Source organism: Centroberyx gerrardi, chromosome 16, assembly GCF_048128805.1.
Source record: "Centroberyx gerrardi isolate f3 chromosome 16, fCenGer3.hap1.cur.20231027, whole genome shotgun sequence".
Taxonomy (NCBI): domain Eukaryota; kingdom Metazoa; phylum Chordata; class Actinopteri; order Beryciformes; family Berycidae; genus Centroberyx; species Centroberyx gerrardi.
The window spans coordinates 197521-220819 of NC_136012.1; positions in this window are offsets into that span (position 1 = coordinate 197521).

Here is a 23299-nt window from a genome sequence, read left to right on the forward strand (position 1 = left end):
ACATTGTTGGTTGAAAAGCAAAACCATTTGGCCTGGCTTTTCAACCAACGATCTTTTAACGAACCATGCCCTAACACAAAATTGGCCATAACTCATTGACCAAACATCTAATCAAACCAAAAGTTTCCTTTAGCACACCCATGAAAGCAGTTTGAGTTCTACCACTAGTGAGCGAACAAAGTGAGTGAACAAATGCAAAAAGTTTATAACTCATAATTTACCATATAGATTTGTATGAAATTTTGTTTACATGCTCTAGGATCATGTCATAGTCGACCTATAAAATTTGGTTGTGATTGATGAAAGTGCGCATGGTTTATTAAATAACCACATCTCCATATATGTTAAAATCAAAACTTCAAAAATTCTTTAAAAAATCAGCCGTATGTCCTAGAGAGTTAAAATTTGCAGGACATGTTGGCTGACGTGACATAAATCTTTTGTCCACCGGTACCTATCCCCAATTCTGAAGTCGCCCCTCTGTTTATAGCAAAAACTGATTGTGATCCCAGTGTTGTCCTCCTAAACCATACATTACAGAAAAAACAAGGCAGATCCTGTACAGGCCCACGGCGCGTGTTGAATTCCACTAGCTGCGGCCACAATGATCCGTCGGAAAACAGACAGAATTATTGACGGATAGATTTCTGTCCATTTGGAATGTCAACATGGTGGGAGAGGCAGAAATACAGTAGCCTAACTTTTCTAGGCTAAGAAGAAACAGACTGCAGTATAAATTAAATAAGAAACTGACCTGGAAAACCTAGTCATCCCAATGTTATACCAGGCTTTCTCTGTTTTATCTGTGTCTGTGATCGCCACTATTTTTTCCAAAACAAACGTAGGAACACCACGAATCCGTCCGTCCAGAAAAAGTTCAACTGGGTTGAACTTTCTGTCCGTCAAAACGAATGGAAATCTGACAGAGACGGACGCATCATCAGTCCTGTCTGGACAACAGACAGCTCCTATTGAAAATGAATTGAAATGAACAGAGACGGACAGACACAACAGATCAGTGTCGCCGCGGCTAACGTCACTTAAATACCACAGATAATAACGTTTCCTGACTGCCTAGCTTTCATTTATTTGGTTACCACTGATATACAATAAACTAGTAAGATCACAATTGATCATGTCTGGTCTCAAAATAAAGAGCAGACAGCGCTCGCAACTGCTTTCAATTCAAATGATAGTGAAATATAAGCTTACAGTTAACAATTATGTTCTTGTCCTTTTCTTCAATCAGTTCAAAGTAATGTAAATATTTCTAAGTTCTGCAGTTTTTTATGTTCATTCTGAAAGCGAGTTGTAACCTACAAGCCTCCACTGTGCGCCACCAGCCTACTGTACAGTCTGCTTTCAACAACATCATGTAGCGCAATACTTTTATTTTTTTAATTTGCACTATCTCAACATTTAACCATTAGAAATAAATATAAAAGTAGCAAAATGCAAGTAACAAATAACTGATTACATAAATTGAAAAACAAAGGCATTAAGTTGACAACACTGTACACCCCAACACTGTATATATTATATATATATATATATATATATATATATATATATATATACTGTATATATATATATATATATATATATATATATATATATATGTATATATATATATATTCTTTATAAGGAAATTGTACACCTACTGCCTGGTAATTGAGGCACAGTTAGTGCAATAGTAAACGTATAAAATGTGCATCAGAGTAACAAATTAACACAGTAACAAATTAACAAATGTTCAACACACACTTAGATGCAGCTATGCCATCCCAAAGCAATCTGCCTGGACAATCCCTGAGACCATGAAGTTGGTAAAGTCTTCATAAGTGGCATGGACCAAGAGCCGCAGGGCAATTATGCATGTGAAGAGATGGCCTAGTGGGGAAACCCAACGGTGGAATGTTGTCTGCTCCAGAGGGAAACACCAGGGCTGCGGTCAAATAGTCAAAATAATACGTCCTAACTCCTATTCCTAACCACTTTTCCTTGACCTCGTTGGAAAACGTCATGAGGTCAAGGAAAGATGTGAAGGAGAATTCATAAGGGCTTAGGAAAAGACAACCGCGGTGCTAAGAGAATCCGACTGCACTTACACTAGGCTACGTAATTATGCGACAGCAGATGTTAATGACGTGGGTCTGCCGTGGTTGAAACTACAATGTTCCGAAGATGGACTACTAAAAGCGCATCTTAGATACTTCGCCCCGTGCGTTCTTACCGTGTTGTTTCATGCAGGCTATATAAACGTGGACAACCCGGTGAAAAAGATTGCTTCATCACCAAGGTTGGAATTGAAATAAAAAAGGAATATAGGCTACCAGTCACAAAAGTGAAACAGAATGGTTGTCACATTGAGAATGGTTGCTCACGCTCACCCTCCTGTCCACTCATATTTATCGACATGAATCCCAATTAGTATGATTGTATGAAAATAATTGTTAAATTCATGCAAGATAGGCATAACATGTTAGGCCTACAAATCTACTACTGTACATATCATCATTCATTCAAGTTTCAAACATGTTGAATTAAAAACATCATCTGGCTAAAAACGTCTTATATCCCTTTTTCTTGAAAGACAGACTTCTGTGTTATGGTTAATATAATGATTATGATCTGATTATAAGCCTATGCATATAATAGCTTAAGAACCACCACACAACTCAGTAAACACCTTGAAATGTTGACTTCATTGTGCTTTGAAGTTGTTATGGCTGACACAGGCCTTTATTAAGGGAAGGGTTTCAGCATCTGTGACTGAAATAAAATGAATTAATGATATTCCTAAAGGCTGGCAATACAACAACGCTCAGAATGAAGAAATAACTAATGCAAACTGAGCATAGGTTACGCTACAACGTTAACTTGATTTTGATCATAGTACAACAGCAGCGTAATGTTCATAGTTCGCCTCTATGGGTTTAACATATTGTTTGCACATTAGCAAGTTATGGCATAAGATGGAAAATGGTAACTTGCATGATGATCTGCGTCCCTTGTTGGTCATGATCGTTTGTTTTCATGAACGGCCGAATGGTGCGTCGCTTTAAATGTTGCTGCTGCAAGGAATTGTGGGACGGCATTATCTCCTTTCCTTTCGTAAAGGATGGTCCAGTGTATCCTATGCTAAAGGAGCTAAGTAAGGAAGCATTGAAGCACCTTTCCTTAGCATTTAGAGAATTCGAACAGCTCTTATCATGGCTGCCACTTCCGGGTCATTTCACTCAGTTAGGAACCTTCCTAAGCAAAAAAGACAATTCGACCGCAGCCCAGGACTTGGGCCAAGGTGAAATTTTCAAATTCACCATTTGAAACACACAATCAACACAAAACACAAAAGTGAGAAGGGTGTGAATTATATTGATAAAACTCAACAACATCAAAGGTTTTATGGTCAGTTTCATCTTCAATGTGAAAAAGAATATATTTTTGCATTGCCTTCAACATCGAGGAGGAAATCCTTCCACCAACCCAGAACCCGCCCATATCCCTGTTCCCGGTGGACCTGACATGTCCACCTCAAAGAGGTCCATGAGGTCCAGTAGGCCAAGCATCTGCAGTCCTTCCTTAAACCTCAAGAAAGAATATTATATAAAATATATATATATATATACAAAGATGGAGGTCCAAGGCACTCAAGTGGATTTGGTTATTAAAAAGCCTTTTTTAAGTTGGGCCAAGTCCTAAAACATTAAAATAGCCGGTGAGTAACTATTTTAATGTTTTAGCCTAGCTTAATAAAGACTTTTTAATAGCCAAATCCACTTGAGTGCCTTGGACCTCCTTCTTTTCCACTGAAGACTCTGCTCTCTGTCACCAAAGAGCACCAATGGAAGGTACTAGAGACATCCAAGCAGCGGTCCTTTTTTCTTTTGTTAATTTTTCATGAACATTTGCAATAGCAATATAAACATGCTATTATCTACTATTCATATTATAGCAACTTACTGAGTGAGAGGCTGCTCCACTCGTCCATCTACATAGAAAGCAGTGGCTGCCTGCACCACCTCATCCCGTCCATCCAACGATGTCACAAACCGCATGGCCCCCAGCATGGTTAGTCAGTAGCCTTGGCAATGGCTTCTCTTGCCTCAAGCAAGTTACCTGCCCCTTGGATCTTTAGAAACATCTACTCAGAATTTAAAGTATGACATTACTTATGTTTGTGTGGCTTTTCTTTGACAAGGTTGCTTAATAACTCATTTACTCTCTCAAGTGCCATCCTCAGTCCCAAGTCTCCCACATCCTGCACAGTGGGTGGTTCAGTGGGCAGGGAGCAAATCTGCTTCAGTAGCCAGGAGGAAAAAAATCTGGGTAAAACCCCCCCGTGGACAAGTGCCACTGCCACCATAGCACCTACTGCTCTATACTGCCCAGTGTGCAGTGCTGGAAAGAGAAATACAAAGAGAAATACAAAAGTGACAAAAAGTATGTGATTTAACAATGATGGGTTGATTGTTAATGCAACAGTTAACCAAATAGGAACTATTTGGAGGGGGTAAAGAGTAAAGGGTTTAAGATAAGCATGTTCATTCAGTAGGGTCATACCATGACTGTCCAAAGACAGAGATTTTGATTCTTCCTCTCCCATGTATAGTGTACTGTTAAGGCAGTACTGACCGACATCGGGGCAGGACTGACAGACGGCGGGGCAGGACTGACAGACGCCGAGGCAGGACTGACAAACAGCGGGGCAGGAATGTTAGAGGAGGGGTCACTCCATTCAATCCAAAGAGCATCCTGTATTTAAAAGCAATATAAAAAAAAAAAAAAAGTTAAAATTATGCTAAAAACACACTTCACTTCATTACACAAACATATTTACCTGTACATCCTACCATGGAAACCTGACAGCAGTGGTTCTCAACGTGGGGTCCGGGGACCTCCAGGGGTCCTTGAGGGGTTCCTGGGGGTCCCCAGCAAACTGATGAATTGTTAAACTTCAGCATTATTTCATTTACAAGAAGTTAATACAATTAGAGAATGTAGAAGAATGACTGTTTTGATGATAGTCTCACTGTTATCTCTCTACCTACAATACAGATAGTCATGGGATTCAGGCCAAAATCATATCTAACAATAAAAATATTCTCAGATTTGGGTCAGAGAGACAAAAACCCTAATGTGGACTAAATTACGGGTCCTTGATGTGAAAAAGGTTGAGAATCACTGTCTTACAAGACACATTGAATTTGATTTGCATAGTAAATTAACCAAACTTAAGAATGAATTATGTAGCACAATTATACCATGTCTTGATCTTGAATGACGCTACTGCCACTTTCTTCTCTACTGCCACTGTTGTTGCTGCTGTTGCTGCCATTGCTGTTAGCACTATTACTGTCTGAAGCATCAACAACACGCACATCAATGCTAACATCTGCTTGTCCATTCCAGTCACATGCAAATATATTACAAATATATTACTACATGTATGTGCATTGTTGGCAAAAAAGAGATTGATTTGTACTCACCAATTCCATTGGACTGCGTCTGTTCAAACAATATGGAAAACACCAATATTATATTCACTGGGTAACAGTTCTGAATGTCAATTTACCAGCAACAACACTAAAATAAACAACACTCACAGGTCTCAAGTAGAGGCAGGGCCTGTTCAATCCTCCCCATGTCTTGAGTGCCCATGGGCAGTCAACATGATCAGGCAGGACTTCCAATCGTTGTTGGGAAGTGGCAGAACCACAGCGTAAGAGTGTAAATCCTCCTTCCAGTGAGGGGAACTCTTCTTTCATTTTGTGACTGTCACTGTCACTGTGGACTCCGCTGGAGTCATGCTCAAAGACAGCACCATTTTGCTCTTTGCAACTGTTGCTACAATCGTAAAGATTTGAATATTTTAGTACATGCTTGAAGACCATCTTTCTCTCCCTTGCCCCTTTTCAGGCATAAATCAAATTTCAAATTTAATACCATACAATAGGCAACTATAAACAAACCAAAATGATTGTGTTAACCATCTGAAGGAAGCTGATGTCACACTTACCCTTCCTGGTGCTGATAGCAACCGTGTCTTTCTCCACCACGATACAATTTATGGTCATAGTCCTCCTTGCCCTGGTCCGAACTTGATCTTGTCTTCGCCTCCCATGTTGTTGAACAGCCATTCGGAAATTTCGCAGCCTATATGAGTTACATTGTCATATTAGCACAAACATTGTAATAAGAAGATAAAAAACTACACAGTAGAGCTAGACTATGTCTTTTTCTTCCTCTTCTTCTTTTTCTAATAATAATAATAATAATAACAACAATAATTCATTCATTCATTCAACCTTTATTTAAGATTCTCGGAGAAATCATTGAGGGTGACCCTCATTTACAATGATGCCGAGATTACACCATGGAAAATGCAAACATACAAAATCAAACAAACAAAATCAGTTAAAGCAGTTACAGGCAGGAATTGGACGGTTATTAAGTATGTTCCTAAAGTGTCCAAGAGGTACAAGTGTATTCAGTTTTAGGTGACATTGCAAGATATTCCATGAGTCTGCTGCACTAACACTGAAAGCAGTCCTTCCAAGATTGGTCCTGGCATGAGGTACCTGAAGAGCCAGCCAGACATTGGAGCGAGTTAAATGTGGACCCGAGTTCCAATGCAGCATGGATGTGATATATGATGGTCATTTTCCGACAAGGGCTTTATAGATAAACATATACCAGTGATTATTGCGTCTCTCAGCCAGAGAAGACCAACCGACCTTATCATATAGGATACAGTGGTGAGTATCGTAGCTATCACAAGTAATGAACCTAAGGGCTGAATGGTAAACAGAATCTAAGGGCCTAAGTGTGGAGGCAGCAGCATGTCTATAAATTACATCCCCATAATCCAAAACTGATAGGAAAACTGCTTTGACGATCCTCTTCCTACAAATCAACGGGAAGCTGGTTCTGTTTCTGTACAAAAAGCCGATCTTTTGTCGCAATTTACCAACAAGGTTGCCTATGTGGTATTTAAACGTGAATTTCTCGTCGAGCCAGATGCCAAGATACTTATATACTGTGACCCTTTCAATATTAGAACCATTCACAGTGGAGATATGCAGATTACTGTAATCTATATCTCTGGATCTCGAGAAAACCATGAATTTCGTTTTATTTGCATTAAAGGATAAGGCTGGTGTTTTTTAATGCATTGCTTACCGTCAACAAATCCTATGAAAATAACAAAATCAGCAATGATTTTGTTTTGCCAACAAGTCTCGTCCATGTAGCCGGTGCCCAATGAAGCCATGTCCCAGCAGCCATAGAACTCCATTGTATTAAAAAAACGATTAAAAACACGTCAAAGAGCTCTGGGCAGCATATTTCATCATCGCGATGCACCGGGCCAGCCGACTTTTTCCTCAAACAACTTAATAAGCCGGCTGTAGACACATTTGCGATCTCAGGAAAGTAGTTCCGTAGCACCGAAAATAGTCCCCAGCATAATGAAGAATTTGTTCCCATTTGAATTTGATTTGGTAATAACTACAACAGCCTGACTTTTCATGGTAACAGTTAGCGATTTTAAAAATTGAAACTATGTATTTGTGAGCTGTATTTCAAGGTTTTTAGTTTACAATTGGAGCCAATGACTTCCGGGTTGACGGCTAAAAACGGTACGTGGGAAGTCAGAAAGTAACGGGAGTAGAGCAAACACATTGTTGATTTTGTTATTTTCATAGGATTTGTTGACGGTAAGCAATGCATTAAAAAACACCAGCCTTATCCTTTAAGTACCAGTTTAAGGTTGATAAGAGCATGTTGCAGTGCATTGAAGGAAAGTTGCAATTTCTCGACGGCTAGTTGAACAGAATCAGCAATACAGTACAAAATAGTATCGTCCGCATAAAGAAGAATTAGGCAACCAGGCAGGGAAGAGACAATTTCATTGATATAGATGGTGAACAGGACAGGGCCCAGAATGGATCCCTGTGGCACACCCATTGTAACAGGCAGGAAACCAGATTGGGCTCCCCCCGTCCTCACACATTGACGTATGTCATATAAGTAACTCTGAAACCAGCTGCAAGCATCCCTATCAAAGCCAATAATGAGCAATCTTTCTAGAAGTAGAGAATGATCAACTGTATCAAACGCTTTTGCTAAGTCTATGAATATGGCGGCACAATGTTTCCTGCTATCTAGGCCGGTAACTAAATCATTTAATACTAGTGTGTCAGCTGAAGTGGTGCTATGATTAGCTCTAAAACCAGATTGATGTGGACTTAGAATAGAGTGCTCTGAGAGGAATGATTTCAGCTGGTTATTCACTAACGATTCCAGGATTTTTGAAAGGCAGGAGAATTTGGAAATTGGATGATAGTTATTGAGATCGCTACTATCTCCACCTTTGTGCAAAGGGACCACGTGGGCCAATTTCCAAACACTGAGAACTATGCCTGATGAAATAGAAAGGTTAAATATATATGTGATTTGCTCCTTAATAAAAGGTGCAGATAATCTTAAGAAAAAAGGATCCAAATTATCCTCACCTACTGACTTCCTGATATCGATGGCCTGCAGTGCTTCTAGAACGAGATCAATGGGGAAAGGCTGAATGGAAAACTGGGACTCGGGGCTAGCCATATGCACACAATCATTAACTGTGGAAGGGGTCCCTGTAGGTCTATCCTCAAATAAGTGGCCAATAGCAACAAAATGTTTATTAAAAGCTGAACAGACATCATTCTGTCCTGACACTAAACAACCATCAAATTTGACACTTGGGGGTAGAGGCCTTGTTTTTATTTGATTTGACTGCCTTCCAAAACTTGGCCGGGTCCGAATAGGAACTTGTGATTAAGTCCAAATAGTATCTTGACTTGGCAGTCCTAACTGCGGTTGTACACTTATTTCTTAGACGTCTAAATGTTGACCAATGGATTTGATCCCCTGTGCGTCTGGCTAGCGACCAGGCTTCGTTCCTTTCCTTAAAGAGAGCTGATAAGTCAGGGGAAAACCAAGGACTTAATCTATTTTTTATTCTGAACTTTTTAAAGGGTACGTGTTTATTGACGATTGAGAGAAAGGTCTTTGAGAAGTAATCCAGAGCTAGTTTGACATTTGGAATAACAGAAGTGTAGTGAATATCACTATGATAAAGGTCATTTAAAAAGGCTTGCTCATTAAAGGCTTTTAAATTTCTCTTGGAAACTACTCGAGATGTGTTCTTTTCAATTTTGTATTTCTAACACAAGCTATCGGGCAATGATTGCTGATCCCCAGGTCAAATACACCAGAGGCTACAATTTTATAATCTCTACTGGAAAAGATTAAATCTATTAGGGTCGACTTTGTATGATCTTTCAGATTTGGCCTGGTAGGATCAATAATTAATTGTGTTAAGTTAAGGTTATTGCACACATCTTTCAGTTGGTCAGACACAGTTGTCTGCCAATTTAGGTTGAGGTCACCCAAGATTATCAACTCTGAATTACAGAATTGAGGAATTAGTTGAGCCAATTTATCTATGGCGGAGGAATCTGCTGACGAGGGTCTATACACCTCCACCACAGTGATTGAGTCTTTAGACCCTATGTTAATCTTCAGATCTAAGAGTTCAGAACATTTTGGAATAGTAGCAGCATGTAGTACAATGACTGAGAACCGAGATTTTACATATATAGCTACCCCACCTCCCCTTCCAGATCTGTCCATCCTAAAACCGTTCAGGGATACATCAGAATCATTAATAGTCTTCTTTAGTCAGGTTTCATTTAACACTAAAATATTAGGGTTCGCCTGCGAAGCTAATATATTCAGATGGTCTAGTTTATGTGGCTGAAGCAAACTTCTCATATTTTGATGAAGGAACCCCAAACCATTTCTGGATTTAAACGAATGAGGATTATTAAGGCAAGTTGGAGTGGATCAGAAGGCATGGAGACAGTGGGATAGAGGGGGACTGATATTAAATCTGATGATAATACAGAACACTTGGGATATTTAGCATTTCATCTGGGAGTAATCCTAACAGGAATGCTAGACAACTGAATAGGCCTATCACTCTTAGTCAAATCATGTTTCACAGCTAGCAGAGGCACTCCCAGCCTGGGCTGAGAAGTAGTGTCAGCTGGTCGGCGTAGCGGTAGATCAGTCCAAGTAAAACACCCTAAGGCGTCTTTGTGGTAAGGCAGCCAATGATAAAACCGACTAAAACCAGTAAAAACCACTAAGATCGGTAAAATCCATAGGCGGATGAAATGGTAAAAAAAACCTCTTAAAACTCTCTCAACTGTACTAGCAAAACATCAGGGTGGCTGCCATCTTGCGCCATAATTGCTGCCATAATAATAATATTATTATTATTATTATTAGAAGAAGAAGAAGAAGAAGAAGAATAGGCTAATAATAATAATAATAATAATAATCATAATCATAATCATAAGACAGGAATGCTGCGAAAGCTCCAACAAGTTCATCTTCGTCCTTCTCCTTTTTTCTACAAGCAGGATTTTATTCTAGCAAGAGTAAATAGGTTTACATAATCTCCAAATTTTATTTGTCTGATTATTGAATTTATAAAGCAATTCTAAATTTAGACCAGATGAATGATTGAAACGTTTCACAATCCAGTTCTTTAATCTCAAATACAGAAACTCAGGCATCCCCGAGATTGTTAAACTGTTGCATAGAATTATTTTTCTTCTTTCTACAAGTTCTATTAATGAATTAAACAGTGCCTCTTGCTCCCTCTCTGTCTCGCTCTCCTTTCCGCTCTCCAAGGTTCTGAAAGATGCATACCGTATTTCCTCTAATAGTGGCCTGTAGTCAATTAAAAGCCGGGTCTCCGATAATGGCCGGGGCCGTGGTCGACACGAACAAATAAAGTTTAAATTTTTCACCCGGCCTCAAATACAGGCCAGGGGAAAAAACTAGGTCAAAACCTAGTACATGGCTGGACCGTGTCTGTCTCCTCTCTCCGCCGCTGCCTCTCCACCGCGCCCACGGCCCGCATTGGTCCTCCCGATCCAAGCCCCGGACCCCCGCCGAAATCTCGGCCGGATCACCGGGAACACATCGGTGCCCAGGTTCAGTTAGCTTCAGTTAGCTTCAGCTTACATGCAAACCACGGTGGATACTGGTAAACTCCTGGTGCCTGTTTGTAACTGTAGTTTGTAGTAACGTACAAGTGCCACAAGACGGCTCGGCCGGCGGAAGTCTCTGGAGCATGCCGTCGTCGATTACCGTAATTATCGTAATGCATTGCAGTAACAAAAAAACGTCTACCTAACGTACCGTAACAGAAGCAGATCAGAAAACAAGGAGGCTTCATACTAAAATAGGAGCAAATATACTTATCAAACAGAGGGAATTAGAAATAAAGGCCTGTCTCTAATATAAGCCTGCTTCCAATAAAGGCCTGGTACCCTCTGCAGTTGACGTAAATAAAGGCCAAAAAAAGCCAATATTAGAGGAAATACGGTAGCTTCTCAGTCCAAAACGGGCTTTTTTCATTTTTGTTTCCTTGCAATTTTATATTCAAAGGATAAAGGGAAAATTAAGTCCTTTATAACTGCATCTGCCTTTTCTGACCAACAAAAATGCCTTCTATTTCCGTTCAGTTCATTTGTGGATTTTGATCAAATCACCATTCGTTTTTCATTTTATAATTTCTGTTTCTGAAAAGAAAATTGAATGACCAAAAAATACACCGTTATCAATGACCATTATCAGTGCTCATTTTGGCTAACAAGCGGCAACTTTACTGAAAGACAGCTTTGAGTAGCTAGCTTCACGAGTGGATCTATTCTTCTTGACAACTTGACGAATTGATGTGGTAATGCTGATCCCACTGTAATCTTTTCCTATATTACCCACGACTTATAAATATGGCTACCTCACTTATAATTTACATACATACTCTGTCATGATTTCTGATGAAGCAGCAGTCCTCGGGTTAACGTTACCGAAGGCTTGCCTCTGGGTTACCAAGTCAGCGATCTCGTGAATCCTACTGACTATACGACTCACAGTAGCCTGATTCATATTATAGATTACTTATAAGTTAATAGCTATCAAAAGTAGGTCTAGATTTTGTCTAACATTAAGTAGTATCATAAAAGTAGGCTATTGTAGGTGGTGTATCGAAGCCTGCTTGGCCAGAAATAAGTCTATACAACAGCTTGAATAAAGTGGTGGGAAGCCAGTGTTCTATATTTTTCTATAAAACAAGATTGGCTCTCTTATCATACATGTTCCATTTTATATAACACGGGTATGAAAACACATAATTCCTATTTTACACGTATGATATGTTGCTTATCATGTGCGTATAATAACATATGGGACGCGTATAATAAGGAATGTATAGAATCGAATGTGATTGGTCTGTCCTAGGCTGAAATGGTTTTGATTGGCCATTATCAACGCGTTTCTTATCTGAGAAATGGGTAAAGGTATACACGTTTTGACCCATCTGGCTTGCCATACACGGCTTTCAGCAGAGACGTGGCTGTCCTGTCCCCTCCGCCGCGTCTCTGTAGTTCTCTCCGCGAGAGCAGCGGCTGTCACGGGGACAGAACCGGGCTACCGCGGCAGCTCTCTCTCCTCTCTCCTCCCGATCACTGCGCACATATGCATGGAAATAAACGGCGATATGTAATATAATGATAATTGTATAGATTTTACTTTTCAAGCTTCAGTTCACAATGCTGGGTCACCCTGCTTACTGATCAGAGAATCCGTGAGAGAAACGAGATATCTGTCGCTTGTAGCGGGGAAACAAGATGGAGGAGAAACGAAACTAGTTTTGGAGATTTAGGAGTTGACACCTGACCCCTGCTTGGCCCTGCCTGATTGGTGGACCGCAGCAGAGAGACAGTTCTGCTACCTGAGATGCCAGATTTGTCAAAAAAGGGGGATTTCGGGATGCCAGATTTGTCAAAAAAGGGGGATTTTATGAATTATTTTCATTAATATCTCAAAAACCTCAAGATGGATCTTGATCTAATAGCATACTATTCCTCAATGAGCCACACGTTTTGATGTCTCATACGCCCATGTAGTGTAAAAACTGTAGGAGGAGACGTGGGACAAAAATCTGTCCGGAAGAAGAATAAGAAAAACTAGAAAAGATTAAATTTTCTGAAGAAAATTTGTGTGCTTGCTTCAGCAAGGAAGGTTGAAGACAGTTGAATTCATTACAAAGAGTTTAAATGTCTTTAAATTTTGAGTATTTGGATCTTATGCAATTTATTCCTGTCGTTATCAATACATGAAAGGATTGGTAGGCCTAATAATGTTTTTAAAGGTTGTAGTATTATGGGTTGTAGTAAAAGCAGCAGTTGTAATATCAGGAGTAGAAGTAATACAATTAGCAGTAGTAGTAGGATTTGGACTATCAGTATTAGAAACAGAAGTAGCACTAGTGGTAGTAGTAGTAGTAGTAGTAGCAGTAGCAGCAGCAGCAGTAGCAGCAGCAGTAGTAGTAGTAGTAGTAGTAGTAGTAGTAGCAGTAGCAGTAGTAGTAGAGATGTGTGTGTATGTTACACAGTGAAATACACTGTAGGTGGTCATATTTGACTGCAGCAAATGACTGGATCACTTTAGAAAAACTTTAGAATAATTAGGTGGCAGTGACTATAAGAAATGACTGAATACAAGCCTTCAATGTTAAGGGTACAATGTCAGTAGAGCTCCCCCTGATGTCATAAACATGACACAACAGTACAGGGAGAATCAACAGTGTCATGAATAGGACACCACTGACAGTGTCTGTGGGGCTCCCCCTGGCGCCATAAACGTGATACTACAGTACAGGCAGAATCAACAGTGTCATGAATAGGACACCAGGGGGAGCTCTTCCGACAGTGTCTGCAGAGAGACGCCTTCTATCAGTAGTAGTATTTGGACTACCAGTATTAGAAACAGTAAAAATAGCAATAGTGGTAGTAGTAGCAGTAGTAGCCGTAGTAGCAGCAGTAGCAGTACAACAGTAATAGTAGTAGTAGTTTAAGTGTTTGGAGTAGTTGAATTAGTAGTTTAAAATGGTAGCAGTATTAGTACCAGTAGAAGTAGCAATAGTAGTAGTAGTAGTAGCAGCAGCAGTAGTAGGACTTCTAAGTTGCAGTAGTAGTGTTAGTTGTGGTAGTAGTACTTGTTAGTGTTGTTCTTTACGATTTACGGTTACAGTTACAGTACTTATAGACCAAAACATGAAGTTGCTTGTTATAGTGCCACCATGAGGCCAATTGACTTGGGTTTTGATGCCTTAGTAGCAGCTGAGACTTTGGACCTGTCTGCCAAGTTTGGTTGCTGTAGCTCTTACGGTTTATGAGATCCAGATACTTTTAGGGCAGAAGAGGAAATGGAGGAAGCAAAAATAATTGCCAATATAGCCGCAAGCGGCAATTGCGGGGTCCAAGCACAATATGGTAATTCATCAAAAAATGAGAAACTTCAGACATTATGATTAGTTCCGAGCACATGGCTTGAAAAGCTGATGCATTTTAGAGATATTTGTTGGTCTAATGTCGAAGAATATCATTTTGTCAAAAATAACCTGCAATACTATTCTCTGCTAACTGATTTATAACGATCTACTGCAAACATAGGGCGAACTTACAAACTCCACAAAGAGAAGACAAGGGAAAACTTCCCAAACCACAAGCTTGGTGGCGTGAGGAGACAGTGTTAAAAAATAGGGCCAAGTGTTGAGACTGAGAACTTGTTTTGAAAGTGGAATACTCTGAAACAAACGTCCATAGCTCAAAAACTACAAATGCTATCACTTAGATATTTACATTGTCAGAGACAGAAGAAGTAGGAGAACATATTGGTGTGTAATATGTCTATGTAGTGTTAAATTTGTGGAAATGACTACAGTTAAAAGGAAAAAATCTGTTGAAAACAGACACACATAGTATTGCACTAGTGTTGAACAAACATGCCTAACTCAGAAACTACATATCCCACTTACATATTTGCATTGTGAGAGAGAGAAGAAGTGTGTGAATATTTTGATGTGTGATATGTGTATGTAGTGTGAAAATTGTGGGAACTATTACAGATCAAATATTGTATGTGCTAAATGAAAAAGCTGCTGGAAGCAGGCAAAATTACTGTAAAGCACTAGTGTTGAACAAACGTTCCTAACTCAAAAACTACAAACGCTATCACTTAGACATTTACATTGTGTGAGAGAAAAGAAGTATGTGAACAGTTTGATGTAAAATATATGTATGTGGTGTGAAAATTATGGGAATAGTGGCAGTTTAAAAATCTGTATAGGACACAGCTGCTCAAATGAGAGAAAAGTGCTGTAAAACACAGTTTTGCACTAGTGTTAAACAAACATTTGTAGCAGAACAGTTTGATGTGTAATATGTGTATGTAGGGTGACAAATGTGGGAGTCATGACAGTTTAAGAAAATTGAATATTTAGTGAAAATTACAGCCTCTACAGTCTGTAGAGTGGTTAGAGTGAGTTATGACATCACGCCCTCTAGCTTGGCTCCATAGAGTCCCATTATAAAGTTGAAAAAAGTATTAATTATTAAGTAAGATTGCTGAGTCAGCAATCACACAATAACTAGAAAAGGCAAAATTTTCTAAAGAAAATTTAAGTGTGCTTGCTGCCCTTGCAACAGTCCCTTAGACTTGGCGTTCACTAGTTTTGCTAAGCGGTGCAGCATTGCAATTGTTAGCATTTTGCTAACAATTGCTAGGGTGTTAGTAGTAGCAGTAGTAGTAATAGTTGGCCTAGTAGTAGCAATAATAGTAGTAGTAATAACAATAGTAGTAGCAGTAGTAATAGTAACAGTTGTAATACTAGTAGTAGCAGTAGCAGTAGTAATAGTAGTAGCAGCAGCAGTAGTAGCAGCAGTAGTAGTAGTAGGAGTAGTGGTAGTAGTAGCAACAGTAGTAGTAGTAGCAGCAGTAATAGTAGTAGCAGTAGTAGTAGTAGTAGTAGTGGTAGTAGCTAGCAGCAGTAGTAGTAGCACTATCATTGGCACTAGGTCACAGAGAGCCAAATAGAGAGATACAGAGCTGTGTGTGTATCTTACACAGTGAAAATACACTGTAGATGGTCATATTGACTAAAGAAAATGAAAATCATTTGAAAACCTAACTAAGACACTGTTTAACCAGTTATTTATCCCCGAGGGGCAATTAAAAAGGGCTTGCACAGTAGGACATAAAATACAATCACATACAACAACAAGAATGAAGTGCAAATCGGCACTATGTGCAAAATGTGCAAATAAATGGGTTGATGCAAGTTAAAGGATATGGCTGGTGTTTTTTAATGCATTTCTTACCGTCAACAAATCCTATGAAAATAACAAAATCAACAATGCGTTTGCTCTACTCCCATTACTTTCCGACTTCCCACCATTTTTAGCCTTCAAACCGGAAGTCACTGGCTCCAATTGTAAGCTAAAAACCTTGAAATACAGCTCACAAAGACATAGTTTCAATTATAAAAATCGGTAACCATTACCATGAAAAGCCAAGCTATTGTAGTTATTACCAAATCAAATTCAAATGGGAACAAATTCTTCATTACAACGTGTTTGCGGCCAGCTTATTAAGTTGTTTGAGCAATAAGTAGGCTGGCCCGGTGCATCGCAATGATGAAATATCCTGCCCAGAGCAACGGCATGGCTCTTTGATCGTTTTTTTAATACAATGGAGTTCTATGGCTTCTGAGACATGGCTTTATTGGGCATTGGCTACATGGACGAGACTTGTTAGCAAAACAAATTCATTGCTGATTTTGTTATTTTCATAAGATTTGTTGACAGTAAGAAATACATTAAAAAACACCAGCCTTATCCTTTAAAGATGATCGGGCCTGAGGTTGGCTCATAAGTGGGGATGGGCTAAGGAGGAGTCAGAGTTCAGAAGGCGTACAGCCTCTGGTACAAAGGTTGCCCCTCTCCTCTGAGTCCTGCATCCAGGGCAGCGTAGGCGCCAGCCTGATGGCAGCCACTTGAATGCTGTGGACAGAGTCATGTATGATCCGATTCGCTGTCCGCATGATTTGCTGACCACAGACAGAAGACAGAGATCTCAGGGGGTGCCCAATAATTTTTGAGCACGTGTTTACGACACTCTGTAGCCGTTTTCTGTTCTGAATGGCCAGGGAATGGAACCAAGTAATGGAGAAGGTTAATACGCTTTCTATGTAGGAGTAGTAGAAGGTAGTGAGGATGCTCTTGTTTTGCTTCCTCAGAAAGTACTGACGCTGCTAGCACTTCTTCAGAATCTCCTCAGTATTGGCATCAAACTTCAATTTATCGTCAAAGATGGTGCCTAAGTACTTGTAGTGCTCGACCAGCTCCACTGGCTGCCCATGGATGGATGTAATCATTGATGTGGCCTGGACCACGTGCTGCCTGGAGAAGGACACCACCATGTCTTTGGTCTTAGAAACATTAAGCTCCAGACAGGAGCTGTCACACCACTCCACAAACTCATGGAGGGCAGTCCCATGGTTATATGTAGGGCCATACAGCAAGGAGAGGAGCACAGTGTCGTCAGCGAACTTCACCAGATGGCAGTTGGGATGTGTAGTCCTGCAGTCATCGGTGTAGAGGATGAAGAGCAGAGGTGAGAGGACACAACCTTGGGGGGAGCCAGTGGAGGTGTGCAAGAGATCTGAATATGTGTTGTTGACCAGTACTCTTTGTGATCTATCAGTGAGGAAGTTCATTATCCAAATAATTAACTGATGATCTAAATGAAAGTGGTTGAATAGTTTATCTGCCAGAATGTGAGGTTGGAGGGTATTAAAAGCTGAGGAGAAGTCAGCAAACAGGAGTCTAACTGTTGTGTTTGGACCCTCTAGATGTTTATGTATTGTGTCCAAAATGAATAGTTTTGCATCATCAACTCCTCTGCCAGCACGGTATGCAAACTGAAGAGGGTCTAGCTGTGCAGTGGTTATCCTGGTGATGTGGCTTTTCACAATGCTCTCGAAGGCCTTCATCACATGGGTGGTGAGAGCAACTGTTCTCAGGTCATTGAGCATTTTAGGGTTCAACTTTTTTGGTATGGGGATCACTGTGGAGTGTTTCCACAGCTGAGGAACTGTACCGCTAGACAGGGAGCTCTGAAACAGGGCTTGAAACATCCCACCTAGCTGTTCAGCACAGAACTTCAGTGTCTTCCCGCTTATATTGTCCGGCTGAATTGAATCTGAATTGGAACGTCTACATGCAGAACAGGACTTGGAGGCAGCTCGGGCCAGGTTGGAAGTCTATAACAAAGAGATACAGCAGGAAACCGACATCCTGCCTATTAAGTGTGATCCTGATGGCTAGCGCTACATATCCCCCTCTGCTACACAACGTCCCTCCAATGTCGCCATATTGCCTCCCCCTTGTGTCTTACCTAGCACAAGCTGTTCAGGACAGCATAGCTATGAATAGACTTCCTATGCCAGAGCCGACAGCGTTTAATGGTGAACCAATTTGATTCATAGAATGGAAGGTCTTCTTTATGTCACTTATAGATCGAAAGGGCATTTCCTCTGCTGATAAACTATACTAGCTTAAGAAATATGTTGGGGGGCCCAGCTCATAAATGCCTAGAGGGCACCTTCTACTGGAATGATGAAGAGGCATACCAAGATGCTTGGAACAAACTCAACCAGCCAGGCATTTGTCATTCAGAGAGCATTTAGGGAGAAGCTAGCAAGCTGGCCAAAAATACAGTCTAAGGATGCCGAAGGACTAAGGAACTTTTCAGATTTCTTAAATGCTTGCCTGCAGGCTATGCCTTACGTGAAGGGTCTAGAAATATTAAATGACTGTGAGGAAAACCAAAAACTGAGCAAATTGCCTGACTGGGCAACTGCATGATAGAACCGCCAGGTTACAAAGGCACTCATTGAAAGTAAAGAGTTCCCCAGTTTCCATGATTTTACTTCATTCTTATTTCTACAATCATAAAAACATAACCTTGAATGAATGAACGTGATGAGTTAAGAGTACCTCAAAGAAAAAAGACAAATACAGCCAGCAACATAACAGTTGGTATGACACACAGTGCTGCTGGCCCCAGTAGTATGCCGTACCTGCAAAGTGATACCTTGCTGCATTTCCCCTTGTGGTAATAAGGTTTTTTGTACCCTACCATGATGCAAGAATTAAAACACATTTAGAGTGGAAGGAGTTATGTAGGTACAGAAGCAAAACACTCGATTTCCATTTTTGGCTGATTACTATGTTGAAAAATGTTCTCCATGTAGCTACTCACCACCCTACAATCACACTATATTTTCATATTTTCTCGTCTGTGCTGTCATCTTCCTCTGCTACAAACTCATTTCCTGAAGTCTCCTTATGATATATTGCGTCATCCTCCCAGTCGATTCTGCATGACAAGACGTGTGGTAAACCTTTTTGGATAAAAATGTAAATGTACAACAACATACATGCACACACAGTATAAAATATATTTTGAAAAAAGTAATTTGACACTTACACACTGTTCATGAGGTCACCCACCATTTGGGTTTCCTCACAAATACTCACCGATTTCATACTACAACAGACACAAATGTGGAACATGTGACATAGAAAAATGTATTTAGAAAGACTCAGATACTAATCTATTGGCACTGGAATTGATAATACTGGAAGTGCTATGTGACCTGTCTTGTAAAATGTCAAGTGAAGTTTATACGCAAGTTCAATCAAGAAGACTACCTAAAACTACCCACCACTCTGTAGTTTAATTCATGCTTTCTCTTTACCCAATCAGAGTTGGCGAACACTTTCCCTCTTTTTCCAGAAAACCAATCAGAATTAGCCATCACTTTCCCTCTCTTTCAGAGAGCCATTCTGTGGCCTGGAGTATATACACATCACCTATGCTATTGTACTACTCACAGAACTATGCTGTATGCTGCTGTCATTCCAGTCGCTGTGGTTACCTTCGCCCCTCCTCCACCCCACCACCACCAATGTCAAGGCTCCAAAGGAACTCTCCAGGGGGGCATCCTAATTCCTACGTCCATCCACGGATATACTCCTAACTTCATGAATGGGAGGAGTTTCACCATGGAGCTTACGCCAAAGTTTCCAACATGTTTCTCTTCTGAATAAAGTTTTCATTTGAGCATTCAACCTAGTCTGTCCTGATTGAACCACCTCCTGTTCCTCCACAAGTGTCTGTACTCCAGGAACAGCAAAGTCATAACCCCTCTTTAAAAAAATAAAAAATAAAAAATATTTCACTGTACCTTTTCATAAATTCATTCTTGCATGACACATAACAAAAGTTGTAAGGAGCAAGAAAAAATAACAATAGGTGGCCTATGCACCTGTGATGCTTGGCCCCCTAATAAAAGTATAAAGTCAAAGCACACCAAAGGCATCCATGGTAATAGCTGTGAAAATGTGGCTGAGGCTCATCTGTGTTTTGGATTTGTTGGTATACCTGCCGCGATTTGAATCAGCTGAAATGCTGGAGGTGGTGGTGGATGAGCAGGCTTCTTTGGCGTGGACACAATTTGTTCTTTTTCATAGCTGTAAAACAGTTTCAAAGTTAGTAAAAAATATTGTAATCTTATGTGGGGTTGCTTTTATTCTTTCCAGTCTAGGGTGCAACTGCGACTAGCAACTAGCAACTGCGAGGCATGATGTTAAAATATATGGCCACTTACTAAACTAAAATCTTTGCTATCACTTCTGGGAACTCAGATTGCTAACTAACTAACCTGAACTGAGTGGCTACCGGTAGCCTTTCTCCCCCTGAGATGCACACACACACTTTATGTGACGTTGCTCGGAAACTCATCTATAGCTAGGCTAATGAAAGAAAATTAAGCTGTTTTTTCTAGTAGGCTGGAACATGTGGCCAGAGGGAAGTGAGACATGTTGAACAATATGTTAATCAGGTAGAACATAGAACACAGTACTGCAGACACCATCAGTGACTCTCCCCTTTTAGTCTATTTAGCATATTCATAAATTGCAGTATACAGTTACATCACATTTTAATTTCACATTGATTTTTTTTTTCGTTGCAAGTTAAGAATAAGTTAAACAAAACTTTGTGTTCCCTTCTTCCTCCTGTTGGCCTCGACTTGATCAGTTGTGGATTCCACACAGTCATTTGGTCTGCCACATTGTTCTCTTAAAATGGTCCTCTGAAGATTGAGGAGAACATTTTCACTATCAATGAGAGGTGTCACTCATACAGGAAATTAAATGAAAATGTACCAAAAGATTAGAGAGAGACAGACAGTGACAGCACTGTCACACACTCACTCACTCATTCACTCACACACCATGTTATGATTCCATATATTCTTCTACTGAATCTGAAAAGGCACATACTGAACTATTACAGTAGCTGCTGAAACATTGAAGTTCTGATAGTAGTCAATGCAATGTTAGCTGCAGTTAAAAAAAAGCTCAAAAAAAGTTTTTCATTTGTATGATTTGATAACAGAACTTGATCAGCCACTAAGCACATGAACCAGTTAGGCAATAGGCATGGTTTTTGATTTACATTTAGGTACGAGAGCGGAAGTAACAAAAATGACTCTTGCTAAACGATAAACCACAGAGCTAGTTATTCAAATCACCTTTGAATTTCTGAAGTCACTTGACAATTTATCAGCCTTAAGTTCACATGCAATTTCATCTGTTTTTCAATTCACATTCATTTTCATCACCTACTTTTTATAAACTAATTTTTGTTACTTCCACTGTTCTAGGGCTTGCCTGAATTGATAAATGGCAATTTTGTTGTTTAAATTATAAATAATGAATGATAGTGATAAATGCTAAAAAAAAAAAAAAGGTCTGTTTTTATCAAATCACTAGTGTTTTAATCAAATCGTTGTTGGAATTATCAAATAAATTGACAATTTATCACTAAATTTTTCACATGAATTTTCATCATTCTTGTTTTCAATTCATTGGCATTTTCATCACATCTATTTTAACCATTTAATTTTTGTTACTTATACCCCTCATATAAGTAGACCCTCAAGTCAACTGCATTTACATCTTCTGTCCACCAGATGGAGTGTAGAGATTTGTATACAACGGCTGGAGAAAGGCATGTGGGCACAGCATGGGCGCTCCAACAGGGTGTTCCCACAGAATTGGGAACACCCACATGCTGGTCAAAAACATATTATAAGTGTTTACACCTCATTGAATGCCATTGGTCAGGTGGCATGCCAATTGCACAGCATATGGTGTAAGGGTAATCTCACTGTCATGTCCGGGAATGGTACTCAAGCAGTGGTTCTTCTCCATTTTTTGCTGTAATGATAAGCTGTGAAAATCCATCTGCAAATGCTTCTTATTAATAAATGATTGCAATAATTTATGACTTGATTCATCATTTTACCTGAACATAGAACATATAGACATAGACTATTGAAGAAAAGGGTCCAGCAAAGAATCTGTGCTTCTATTAATGATTTAATTATATTAAAATAATTTCAGATTGATTTATTGACCATTGTTAAGATTCCCAAATGTAAAAGACTTTAGAAAGCAAATTGTTATGATGGGCACCAATGAGAATGATCATGAAAATGTGCATCCCATGATCCTGTACACATTTTTCAACAATAGGCTATATGATATATGTAATTCTCTTAATGACTGAATGCATACGATGAAACATTAGCTGAACTGCATGTTGGACTAGGAATTCAATCAAATTAAGCTTAACTTTTGAAAAACAGAAGTAAAAAGCTGGCGTAATTGGCATAACATTATATATAACAAACTGTGGCTCAAATTTGAGCTGTTGCGGTTCTGATGGGAAGTGTACCACTCGCTAGTTTATGACTGAAGCCATTGTTACATTCACGTCATGATGTCTCATCAGACCAATGGCATTTGATCATGTGTAAACACCTACTAATATGTTTTGACCGCCTGCTTCTGTTGCATTCAGTTGGAACACCCATGTTGTGCCCACACCCATCAGATCAACACACAAATAAGAAGATAGATAGATAGATAGATAGATAGATAGATAGATAGATAGATAGATAGATAGATAGATAGATAGATAGATAGATAGATAGATAGATAGATAGACAGGACAGGACAGGACAGGACAGGAAATAACAAGACATGAACAGGCAGAACAGAACAGAGCAGAACTGGACAGGACAGGACAGGACAGGACAGGACAGGACAGAACAGCACAAGACAGGACAGGAAAAGAGACAGGACAGGATAGGACATTTTTAATATTCCAGTAAACAACATCCCAAATAGCAACTAGTAACAGGTAATTTTAGCTTGATGTTTTGATGAAGAACATACTGAATGGTAACTAAAATTAG